The 13,867-nt window shown below is 32.3% G+C and overlaps 1 non-coding gene across 1 annotated transcript; it reads right to left on the bottom strand.

Moving 5' to 3' along the window:
• Nucleotides 1–9,164: 9,164 nt before the first annotated feature.
• On the bottom strand, nucleotides 9,165–9,244 carry TRNAL-UAG (transfer RNA leucine (anticodon UAG)). Its single transcript has one exon. It is a non-coding gene; the product is annotated as a tRNA-Leu (tRNA).
• Between the last annotated feature and the right edge of the window lie 4,623 nt (nucleotides 9,245–13,867).

Below are 13,867 nucleotides of genomic sequence, written 5' to 3'. Positions count from 1 at the left end.
TCACCAATAAGATACGGAGACTTGCTTCACATTTGGAATTACACAAAAAAGATTTTTCATCGGAAAGAGGTCTACGAAGACTTTTGGGAAAACGTCGACGTTTGCTGGCTTATTTGGCAAAGAAAAATAGAGTACGTTATAAGAAATTAATCGGTCAGTTGAATATTCGGGAGCAGTAATTTAATCGTTCAAATTTTTTTCTTGTTTTATTATTTTTTTAGTAGTCTTATAGTAGTCTTAGATTTTTCATTTTGATGAGCCTCGCTTTGAGGAATTCATGGAATAATCCATTTTCATGGAATAATGAATTAAGGAAGAAAGGATATGAGTCTACCGCTTACAAGAAAAGATCTCATGATAGTCAATATGGGCCCTCAACACCCATCAATGCATGGTGTTCTTCGACTGATCGTTACTCTCGATGGTGAGGATGTTATTGATTGTGAACCCATATTAGGGTATTTACACAGAGGAATGGAAAAAATCGCGGAAAACCGAACTATTATACAATACTTACCTTATGTAACAAGGTGGGATTATTTAGCTACTATGTTTACAGAAGCAATAACAGTAAATGCACCAGAATTCTTGGAGAATATTCAAATACCACAAAGAGCCAGCTATATTAGGGTAATTATGTTAGAATTAAGCCGGATAGCTTCTCACTTGCTATGGCTTGGACCTTTTATGGCGGATCTCGGCGCACAGACTCCTTTTTTCTATATTTTTAGAGAGAGAGAATTAATATATGATCTATTTGAAGCTGCTACAGGTATGCGAATGATGCACAATTACTTTCGCATCGGAGGAGTAGCCGCCGATCTACCTTATGGATGGATCGATAAATGTTTAGATTTCTGTGATTATTTTTTACGCGGAGTTGTTGAATATCAACAACTTATTACACAGAATCCAATTTTTTTAGAGCGAGTTGAAGGAGTAGGTTTTATTAGCGGAGAAGAAGCAGTAAATTGGGGCTTATCGGGACCGATGTTACGAGCTTCTGGAATACAATGGGATCTTCGTAAAGTAGATCCTTATGAGTCTTACAACCAATTTGATTGGAAAGTCCAATGGCAAAAAGAAGGGGATTCGTTAGCTCGCTATTTAGTACGAATTGGTGAAATGAGGGAATCCATCAAAATAATTCAACAAGCTGTAGAAAAAATTCCTGGAGGACCTTATGAAAATTTAGAAGTCCGACGCTTTAAGAAAGAAAATAATTCTGAATGGAATGATTTTGAGTATAAATTTCTTGGTAAAAAACCTTCGCCCAATTTTGAATTGTCAAGACAAGAGCTTTATGTAAGAGTAGAAGCCCCAAAAGGTGAATTAGGGATTTATCTAGTAGGAGATGATAGCCTTTTCCCCTGGAGATGGAAAATCCGTCCACCCGGGTTTATTAATTTGCAAATTCTTCCTCAGCTAGTTAAAAAAATGAAATTGGCTGATATCATGACGATATTAGGTAGTATAGATATCATTATGGGGGAAGTTGATCGTTGAAATGATAATAGATAGGGTAGAGGTAGAAACTATCAATTCTTTTTCGAAATTGGAATTATTAAAAGAAGTCTATGGACTGATATCGATTCTACCCATTTTGACCCTCCTTTTGGGAATAACAATAGAGGTACTCGTAATTGTGTGGTTAGAAAGAGAAATATCTGCGTCGATACAACAACGTATTGGTCCTGAATATGCTGGCCCCCTGGGCCTGCTTCAAGCTATAGCAGATGGGACTAAGCTACTTTTTAAAGAAGATATTCTGCCATCCCGAGGAGATATTTCTTTATTTAGCATTGGACCCTCTATAGCAGTCATATCAGTTTTATTAAGTTTTTTAGTTATCCCTTTGGGATATCATTTTGTTTTAGCCGATCTTAGTATTGGTGTTTTTTTATGGATTGCCATTTCAAGTATAGCTCCTATTGGTCTTCTTATGGCAGGATATAGCTCAAATAATAAATATTCTTTTTCAGGCGGTCTACGAGCTGCTGCTCAATCCATTAGTTATGAAATACCATTAACTTTTTGTGTGCTAGCAATATCTCTACGTGTGATTCGTTAAAATAGATCTTTTTCCTATAAAATCCATTAACTATTTATATTCCTTTTCTTATTTAGTATTTGGGTTGGTAAGTTAAACTAGATAGCTATATGAGTGAAACAAAACAGCTTATAAATTTGTAGTAAAAAGAAAAAATCTCATTTCCTACGTACAAGAAAAAAGTGGAAGTAAACATAAGCAGTGTAAACTCTTTATCCCAAGGTTGATATTTTTTAATTAGTCATCATATCTTGAAGCGGCCAAGAATAAAGGATTCACGATATGGAATTCCATTACTAGAATACTCCTAGTTATTACTATAACTTAATAATCCATAAGAAGAATCCACCAAAAGTTAGTGAAGGGTTAGGAACACTAAAGTACATAAAGGATTAGTAATGGAAAATCTAAAACATTAGAGATTTTTGCCCATAAAAGGAATCATAATAAGGACTTGCAATTTGTAGAAATTATCAAGTAGTACTTTCTTCGGATTCCGATCCAGAGTATGTTCCCATTCACTTGTTAAGGAAATGGCTATCAAGAACGAATTAACCCTTTATCCATTTTTTCTTTTTAAATACCCCCTCCCTGGGGAAAGAAGAATAGTAAAAAAGATATGGAGTGCACTAGAAAAAATTTTCATTATTTCCTTCCTCTATCCATATTCATGCAGAATTGCTCATGAACTAATACCCAACTCTTTCCATTTATTAATTGAATTCCTATAACAAGTAACAAGTGTTTTATTCCAAGATTAAGTTATTACTGAACAAAGAAAAATTTTCATTATATTATAAAGGATGAGATCAATTCGGAAGCGCTTTTTCTTATTCTAGCAGACGGAATTCCTTTGGTCTAATTTAGGACTTTCAAATCTATTTTATTTTATCTAATTCTATCTACGCCCCCGGGGCTAGGAACAAAACAGTCCTTTCCTTTTTCTGATCATAGAGAAGCCGTATGAAGCTAAGGTTTCATGTACGGTTTTGAAATAGCGGTGGGAACTGTGATGTTATCACCGACTATGATTATCTAACAGTTCAAGTACAGTTGATATAGTTGAAGCACAGTCAAAATACGGTTTTTTTGGATGGAATATTTGGCGTCAGCCTATAGGTTTTCTGGTTTTTTTAATTTCTTCTTTGGCAGAATGTGAAAGATTACCCTTTGATTTACCAGAAGCGGAGGAAGAATTAGTAGCAGGTTACCAAACTGAATATTCCGGTATCAAATATGGTTTATTTTATCTTGTTTCTTACCTAAATTTATTAGTTTCTTCTTTATTTGTAACAGTTCTCTACTTGGGCGGGTGGAATTTATCTATTCCCTATATATCCTTTTTTGATTTTTTCCAAATGAATAAAGCAGTTGGAATTTTGGAAATGACAATGGGTATATTTATTACATTAACTAAAGCTTATTTATTTCTCTTCATTTCTATCACAATAAGATGGACTTTACCGAGGATGAGAATGGATCAGTTATTAAATCTTGGATGGAAATTTCTTTTACCTATTTCCCTGGGCAATCTCTTATTAACAACCTCTTCTCAACTTGTTTCACTATAAATAAGATAATACAATAATAGTAAGAATATTTTCAACACAAAAGCTCTCTCAAACAAGAGAAAGAAACATATCTTTTTCATAGATATTTAGAATGAATATGTTCCCTATGGTAACTGGGTTCATGAGTTATGGTCAACAAACAATACGTGCTACAAGGTACATAGGTCAAAGTTTCATAACTACCTTATCCCACACAAATCGTTTACCTATAACGATTCACTACCCTTATGAAAAATCAATTACACCAGAGCGTTTCCGAGGGCGAATCCACTTTGAATTTGATAAATGTATTGCTTGTGAAGTATGTGTTCGCGTATGTCCGATAGATTTACCCGTTGTGGATTGGAGATTTGAAAAGGATATTAAAAGAAAACAATTGCTTAATTATAGTATTGATTTCGGAGTTTGTATATTTTGTGGCAATTGTGTTGAGTACTGTCCAACAAGCTGTTTATCAATGACTGAAGAATATGAACTTTCTACCTATGATCGTCATGAATTGAATTACAATCAAATTGCTTTAAGTCGGTTACCAATCTCCATAATGGGAGATTACACAATTCAAACAATTAGGAATTCGTCTGAAAGTAAAATAAACAAAGAAAAATCTTCGAATTCAAGAACGATTACTGATTACTAAACTTTGATTTTGTCTTTCTGTTATAAAAATCTAATAATTCTTTATTAAACTTTAAAATTAAACTATAAAGAAAAACGAAAAACTACTGCTTATTGGAAATTATTTCTTATTTTAAATCAGACTAGATTTTCGTGATATAATATAATTTATAACTATAAGTTTATACACAAAAAAATACCCTAATCCTTTTTTCCTTCCTTGAATCCTTTAGTTTTAGTCAGTTCATGAAAAATTTTATACTATTAATTTCTTTTTATCCATAATGGATTTACCTGGACCAATACATGAGATTCTTATGCTATTTGGGGGATTTGTTCTTCTACTAGGGGGTCTAGGAGTAGTATTACTTACCAACCCCATTTATTCTGCCTTTTCGCTGGGATTAGTTCTTGTTTGTATATCCTTATTCTATTTTTTATTAAATTCCTACTTTGTAGCTGTCGCACAACTTCTTATTTATGTGGGAGCCATAAATGTCTTGATCATATTCGCTGTAATGTTCGTAAATGGCTCAGAATGGTCTAAAGATAAGAATTATTGGACTATTGGAGATGGGTTCACTTCACTCGTTTGTATAACTATTGTTTTTTCACTAATGACTACTATCCCAGATACGTCGTGGTATGGAATTCTTTGGACTACAAGATCAAACCAAATAGTAGAACAGGGTCTCATAAATAATGTTCAACAAATTGGAATTCATTTAGCAACCGATTTTTATCTTCCGTTTGAACTCATTTCCATAATTCTTCTAGTTTCTTTAATAGGTGCAATTACTATGGCTCGGCAATAAGAAAACTTAGAAAAAGTACAAATTATAAGAATTGCAAATCTAAAATAAATAACTAAAGAATCACAATTTTGATTTAGTAAAATCCATCTACTGCCAACAAATACCTCCTTTTTTTTTTTTTTTTTTTTCTTTTGTTGTGTAATTGTTCTATTGTAATTAATTGAATCGGTTCAATTCTTGCCCTCATATTGAAATGAATCGAGATTGATAAGGAGTTAGTTAATGATGTTTGAGCATGTACTTTTTTTGAGTGTCTATTTATTTTCGATTGGTATCTATGGATTGATCACAAGCCGAAACATGGTTAGAGCTCTAATATGTCTTGAACTTATACTGAATTCAATTAATCTAAATCTCGTAACATTTTCTGATCTATTTGATAGTCGCCAATTAAAAGGAGATATTTTCGCAATTTTTGTTATAGCCCTTGCAGCTGCTGAAGCCGCTATTGGACTATCCATTCTTTCTTCCATCCATCGTAATAGGAAATCCACTCGTATCAATCAATCTAATTTATTGAATAATTAGACTTTTGAATAATTAGACATAGAATCCTCTAAACAAAGGCGCACATATTAAAATAAATAGAAATCAATACTATTTTCTTAGTATTATTTGAGAATATCCATTTTTTTTAGTAGATTATTGCATAGTATTCTTTTTCACTTAAATGAATTTTTGTATTTGTAATTCATTGATATTGCAATTTGAATATTGCAATAATTTATATTGAAAAGACGATAGCCAATTTATTGGCTAATTCGAATTCGTCTGTACAATTCGTAAAATTCTTTCTTATTTCTTATTTATTGTTGAAATCCAAAATTAAAGTCTCTTGGCTCTCTTCACGCTTTCTCACAAACAGATTAAAAAATAGATTTTTTTTTTTGAAGTTTGGATAAACCATTGCTTCGTCTGGTGTCTACAATACATATGACTCATTATAGTACTAATTTCATTTTTACCAGATCGAAAAATTTTATGTTGAAAAGAAAAATTTATAGATCCAATGTCACATTCCGTAAAAATTTACGATACATGTATAGGATGCACTCAATGTGTACGAGCTTGTCCAACAGATGTATTAGAAATGATACCCTGGGATGGATGTAAAGCCAAGCAAATTGCTTCCGCGCCGAGAACCGAAGATTGTGTGGGTTGTAAGAGATGTGAATCTGCCTGCCCGACAGATTTTTTAAGTGTCCGCGTTTATTTAGGGCCTGAAACAACACGTAGCATGGCTCTATCTTATTGATACGTTACAAAAAACTTCACTCGAATCGTCTGATTCCTCTTTACCGAAGAAGCCTGTGCTCGAAATAATCGAGCACGGGCTTTTCTGGTCAAAACGTATCTTGTCTTTATCACTTTATCATGAGTTATTTTCCTTGGTTAACAATACTTGTTGTTTTGCCGATATTTGCAGGTTCATTAATTTTCTTTTTACCTCATAAGGGAAACAAAGTCGTTAGGTGGTATACTATATCTATTTGTTTATTAGAATTCCTTCTAATGACTTATGCGTTCTGTTATCATTTCCAACTGGAGGATCCCTTAATCCAATTAAAGGAGGATTATAAATGGATAGATGTCTTCGATTTCCACTGGAGATTGGGAATCGATGGACTTTCATTAGGATCTATTTTATTGACAGGATTTATCACTACTTTAGCTACTTTAGCAGCTTGGCCAATTACACGGAATTCGCGATTATTCTATTTCCTGATGCTCGCAATGTATAGTGGTCAAATAGGATTATTTTCTTCGCGAGACCTTTTACTTTTTTTTATCATGTGGGAGTTAGAATTAATTCCTGTTTACTTACTTTTATCCATGTGGGGGGGGAAGAGGCGTCTATATTCAGCTACAAAGTTTATTTTGTATACTGCAGGCGGTTCCATTTTTTTCTTAATCGGAGTTCTGGGTATGGGCTTATATGGTTCCAACGAACCAGGATTAGATTTGGAAAGATTAATTAATCAATCATACCCTGCAACCTTGGAAATACTTTTATATTTTGGCTTCCTTATTGCTTATGCTGTCAAATTGCCGATTATACCCCTACATACGTGGTTACCAGATACCCATGGGGAAGCACATTATAGTACATGTATGCTTTTAGCGGGAATATTATTAAAGATGGGAGCATATGGATTGATTCGGATCAACATGGAATTGTTACCTCATGCTCATTATCTATTTTCGCCCTGGTTAGTAATAATAGGAGCGATCCAAATAATCTATGCAGCTTCAACTTCTCTTGGTCAACGAAATTTCAAAAAAAGAATAGCTTATTCCTCTGTATCTCACATGGGTTTCATAATTATAGGAATTGGTTCCATAACCAACATTGGACTCAATGGAGCTATTTTACAAATATTATCCCATGGATTTATTGGTGCTACACTTTTTTTCTTGGCAGGAACCGCTTCTGATAGAATGCGTCTTGTTTATCTCGAAGAACTGGGGGGAATATCTATCCCAATGCCTAAAATTTTTACCATGTTTAGTAGCTTTTCAATGGCTTCTCTTGCCTTACCAGGAATGAGTGGTTTTGTCGCAGAATTAGTAGTATTTTTTGGACTAATTACTAGTCCAAAATTTCTGTTAATGCCAAAAACACTAATTACTTTTGTAATGGCAATTGGAATGATATTAACTCCTATTTATTTATTATCTATGTTACGCCAGATGTTCTATGGATACAAGCTATTTAATGTTCCAAACGCAAATTTTGTGGATTCTGGACCACGAGAACTCTTTATTTTAATCTGTATCTTTTTACCAGTAATAGGAATTGGTATTTATCCAGATTTTGTTCTCTCCCTATCCGTTGACAGGGTAGAGGCTCTCTTATCCAATTATTATCCTAAATAGGTTTGCTTTTTTTTACTCGTCTGCTCTATTAATGCAGAAATAAGTAAAAAAGTATATAATGCAGAAATAAGTAAAAAAGTATAATTAGATCTATCTCGAATTTTTGAGAACCCTTTGATAAGGCGTTCAAGGGGTTCTCAAATAAAACATAAAAGTAAAAACCTTCATTTCATGAAGGTTTTATTTTATGTAATCATTTAGGTGTTAATGTAAACGAACCATAACTATGTAAGCCTATTCCTAATAGATTTATACCAAAATAACAAATCCAAATTATAAGAAATCCTATCAAAGCTATAAGTGCAGAATTCGTACCCTTCCAATTTGGATTTGTTCTACTATGTAAATAAATTGCGAATATGGTCCAAGTAATAAATGCCCAAGTTTCCTTAGGATCCCAATTCCAATAGGATCCCCAGGCCTCATTAGCCCATACTGCTCCACAAAGAATACCTACGGTTAAAAGGGTAAATCCTAGGCTAATGACACGATAACTCCAAGAATCCAAACGCTCCGTTAATTGATATTTGTAATAATTTGGAAATGAAGGGACAGAGGTTCTTTTTAAAGCACTTCTTTTTGCATAAAAATATTTAATATCACTAAAGAAAAATGTTTTATTTAAAACATTTTTTTTCTTTTTAGAAAAGAAATGGAAATTATTTCGAAATCTAATGATTAGAATAGCGGCAGATAATAAGGATCCGCACAAAAGAGTTGCATAGCTTAATAACATCATACTGACATGCATCATTAACCACTGAGATTGTAGAGCAGGTACTAGTATCGTGGATTGATGCATTTCAGTTAAAAGACCCGATGTGGCAAAGCCTTGCGTTAAAATAGTACTTGGCGTAGTTATTGTGCTTAAATCATTTTTAGAGTTCTGTATTTTAGGAATGGTATGAAGAATATACAGGGCCCATGAAAGGAAGATCAATGACTCATATAAATTACTTAATGGAAAATGTCCCGAGGAAGCCCAACGAGAAACTAAGAATCCTGTTATAGAGAAAAAAGTAACTATCATTCCTTTTTCTGACGAATCGCGTAATCCTCCAAGTTCACGAACTAATAAGGTTATAAAATGAATCGTAATCACAATTGAAATCGTTGAGAAAGAGATATGAGTTAGTATATGTTCTAAAGTTGCAAATAGCATAAGGGGAAGGTCCCATTACAAAATTGTAAATTTCGAATTGATTTCTAATCTATTGTATTCTTTTTCAAGAATGCCGCCACTCGGATTCGAACCGAGATGCTTGAGCACTGCTTCCTAAGAGCAGCGTGTCTACCAATTTCACCATGGCGGCTAACTTCAAATAATAGGTAACTTAAAAGAATAATAGCTATTATCTTGGGAATCGTCGATATTGGGAAAGTCCATAAAATTTAGGAACATTAGAGTTTTCATTAAAATAGACTTCGTTTGGTAGTATCGTTTCCATTTTTTTTTTTTACAATAAACTCTTGCTTTGCCCAATAGAAACACAAACACTGCTTGAAAGAGTTGGAACTTCTTTTTTCTAACTTGCAATTATAGAACTAATTTTTTCTAATTAATTTCCCCTTTACATTTTGAAAATTCTTTCAATACAATGAAAAAAATCCAAAAGGGTTTCTATTTAATGATGAAATTAAAATAAAATGGATAAATAGAAAAGGCTTTTTGGATTTTTTAAAAATTTCTAGAATGAAAGTCTTTATGCTCTTATTAATAAGATTTACTAACCTTATGATTTTGGAGAAGATAGGTGGAAGTTGTAAGTCCTATTGTAAGAATACTCCACTTTTCATAATTTTCCTAATAGAATATGAGGATTCTATTAGGAAAATTATGAAAAGTTCATTGATAGGAAAAGAATACTTAGCACACAGTATACCAAACAAAACTTTTTTTTTCTTGTATATATAAGATAAGAGGGGTTTTTTGTTCTAAGAATATTGTACCGAGTAATTCGACACATAAAAGTACATTCAAAGAAGAATCCAAATTATTAAATAATTGGAATTCTTTTTTGATAAGTCAATTCATATTATTCCAAAATCTTATTATTTGTTTGTTGCCCAGAAAAACCCTTTGGTTTTGGATGCTCATTACCGCTCGAAAATGATCTTGATTTTACTAAAGAATAAGATTGTACTATGGAAAAATAAGTCTTTTTCTTCCAAATATTTTTACGAATACGCTTTTTTGACATTGAAGTACGTTTTTTTGGAACTGCCATTCAAAAAGGAAATTACTTTTTTCTAGTTGTATGTGAAAGACATCTATTGCTGCAAATCAATCCTTCTTTCTTCTTTTTATTAGTATTTATACTTAGATACTGAAAGATACTTAAATTTTGAATTATTTTTTACTTCATTTTGTCTAATGCGGATAAGACAACAAGAATTTTTTAACATTTTTTCTTTATATATTTTATACTTTTTTTTTAATAATATAGAATATATAGAAGGGTTTCTCATTTAAATCTATTTATATCTATTTATATATCAAGTATACTCCATATATAGATATATGGTATGGAAGCCTATCCCCCATATAAGATAAGACGGGGGGATAAAAAGAAGGGAAAATGAAAATAGTTAATTAAGTTCAGAATGGTATTCCATAAAGGAAAGGAATTCCAATCAAAACAAAAAATACTGAGTCTCTTAAACAAGACATTCTAAAACTTAGGTAATTTATAGTCATTAGAATTTTAGTTCTATATGAAGTAAGGACTATTCGATAATTTCTTATAAACATAGGTTTTCATTGGAATTCACTCAATCAGTTAATTATGGAACAAGAGAGCTGTTTCATCTTTGTTTTAAAGAAATATAAAAATGAATTATGAATAGAAAGTAAAATGATTCCACTTTTTTTTTTTTATTTTTATAAATATCTTTATTTAGTTAATAAAATAACTTCGTTACCTAGTTATTTTATTAACTTTTTTAATTTAACCAACTAAACCCATTCTTAATTTTTAATTATTTCAATGAGATAAATTTTGGAAAAATTAAGAATTTCAGTATTTTTTCTTATTCTTTTTATTTATTCTTTCAGAAAGAGATAAGAATTGGTTTGGTGAATCGGAAACAATTTTATAGAAAAATTGAAGTAAAAATTGAAGTAAAAATTGCAATTTCTTTTCTTATGGAACATACATATCAATATGCATGGGTAATCCCTCTTCTCCCACTTCCAGTTATTATGTCAATGGGATTTGGCCTTATTCTTATTCCGACAGCAACAAAAAATCTTCGTCGCATATGGGCTTTTCCTAGTGTTTTACTCTTAAGTATAGCTATGGTATTCTCAGTTCAACTGTCTATTCAACAAATAAATGGAAGTTCGATCTATCAATATCTATGGTCTTGGACCGTCAATAATGATTTTTCTTTAGAATTTGGATACTTGATTGACCCACTTACTTCTATTATGTTAATACTAATTACTACTGTAGGAATCCTGGTTCTTATTTATAGTGATGGTTATATGTCTCACGATGAAGGATATTTGAGATTTTTTGTTTATATAAGTTTTTTCAATACTTCCATGTTGGGATTGGTTACTAGCTCCAATTTGATACAAATTTATTTTTTTTGGGAACTCGTGGGAATGTGTTCTTATTTATTGATAGGCTTTTGGTTTACACGACCAATCGCAGCGAGTGCTTGTCAAAAAGCTTTTGTAACTAATCGTGTAGGGGATTTTGGTCTATTATTAGGAATTTTAGGTTTTTTTTGGATAACAGGTAGTTTAGAGTTTAGGGATTTGTTCAAAATAGCTAATAACTGGATTCCTAATAATGGAATTAACTCTTTACTTACTACTTTGTGTGCTTTTTTATTATTCCTTGGTGCAGTTGCGAAATCCGCACAATTCCCTCTTCACGTATGGTTACCCGATGCTATGGAAGGGCCCACTCCTATTTCGGCTCTTATACACGCAGCAACTATGGTTGCTGCGGGAATTTTTCTTCTAGCTCGACTTCTTCCTCTTTTCATATCTTTACCTTTGATAATGAGTTTTATTTCTTTAGTAGGTACAATAACACTATTCTTAGGAGCTACTTTAGCTCTTGCTCAGAGAGATATTAAAAGAAGCTTAGCCTATTCTACAATGTCTCAATTGGGTTATATGATGTTAGCTCTAGGTATAGGTTCTTATCAAGCTGCTTTATTCCATTTGATCACTCATGCTTATTCAAAAGCTTTATTGTTCTTGGGATCCGGATCCGTTATTCATTCAATGGAACCTCTTGTTGGATATTCACCAGATAAAAGTCAAAATATGGTTCTTATGGGCGGTTTAAGAAAATACATTCCAATCACAAGAACTACTTTTTTATGGGGTACACTTTCTCTTTGTGGTATTCCACCTCTTGCTTGCTTCTGGTCCAAAGATGAAATCCTTAGTAATAGTTGGTTGTATTCGCCCTTTTTTGGAATAATAGCCTCCTTTACTGCAGGATTAACTGCCTTTTATATGTTTCGGATATATTTACTTACATTTGATGGGTATTTGCGTGTTCATTTTCAAAATTACAGTAGCACTAAAGAGAGTTCCTTGTATTCAATATCCTTATGGGGAAAAAGGATACCCAAAGGAGTGAATAGGGATTTCGTTTTATCAACAACGAAGAGTGGAGTTTCTTTTTTTTCACAAAATATACCAAAAATTCAAGGTAATACAAGAAATAGGATAGGATCCTTTACTACGTCTTTTGGGGCTAAAAAAACTTTTGCCTATCCGCATGAAACGGGAAATACTATGTTATTTCCTCTTCTTATATTACTACTTTTCACTTTGTTCATTGGATTCATAGGAATCTCTTTTGATAATGGAGGAATTGGTAATGGAATAGCAGAGTTAACCATATTATCAAAGTGGTTAACTCCCTCAATAAACTTTACCCAGGAAAGTTCTAATTCTTTTGTAAATTCATATGAATTTATTACTAATGCAATTTCTTCTGTAAGTCTAGCTATCTTTGGTTTATTCATAGCATATATCTTCTATGGATCCGCTTATTCTTTTTTTCAGAATTTGGATTTAATAAACTCTTTTTACAAAGGAAATCCTAAAAAAGAATTTTTAGATCAAGTAAAAAAAAATATATACAGTTGGTCATATAATCGTGGTTATATAGATATTTTCTATACTAGGGTCTTTACCCTCGGTATAAGAGGGTTAACCGAACTCACGGAGTTTTTTGATAAGGGTGTTATTGATGGAATTACCAATGGAGTGGGTCTTGCTAGTTTTTGTATAGGAGAGGAAATTAAATATGTAGGGGGAGGTCGAATCTCGTCTTATTTATTCTTTTTTTTATGTTATGTATCTGTGTTTTTATTCTTTTTTCTTTCTTAAGTTAAGGAATTTACAACAAGTCTCTTGCAAAAATAACTATCCTATCCCCTTTCTACAATCTCTCTATATCCTTGTTACATAAGGTAAGTATTGTATAATAGTTCGGTTTTCCGCGATTTTTTCCATTCCTCTGTGTAAATACCCTAATATGGGTTCACAATCAATAACATCCTCACCATCGAGAGTAACGATCAGTCGAAGAACACCATGCATTGATGGGTGTTGAGGGCCCATATTGACTATCATGAGATCTTTTCTTGTAAGCGGTAGACTCATATCCTTTCTTCCTTAATTCATTATTCCATGAAAATGGATTATTCCATGAATTCCTCAAAGCGAGGCTCATCAAAATGAAAAATCTAAGACTACTATAAGACTACTAAAAAAATAATAAAACAAGAAAAAAATTTGAACGATTAAATTACTGCTCCCGAATATTCAACTGACCGATTAATTTCTTATAACGTACTCTATTTTTCTTTGCCAAATAAGCCAGCAAACGTCGACGTTTTCCCAAAAGTCTTCGTAGACCTCTTTCCGATGAAAAATCTTTTTTGTGTAATTCCAAATG

This window comes from Triticum urartu, unplaced genomic scaffold, assembly GCF_056163025.1.
Source record: "Triticum urartu cultivar PI428250 unplaced genomic scaffold, HENAU_Tu73 scaffold2, whole genome shotgun sequence".
Lineage (NCBI taxonomy): Eukaryota > Viridiplantae > Streptophyta > Magnoliopsida > Poales > Poaceae > Triticum > Triticum urartu.
The sequence above is the reverse complement of the archived record's forward strand: the minus strand, read 5'-3'. Positions and strand labels throughout refer to the sequence as shown.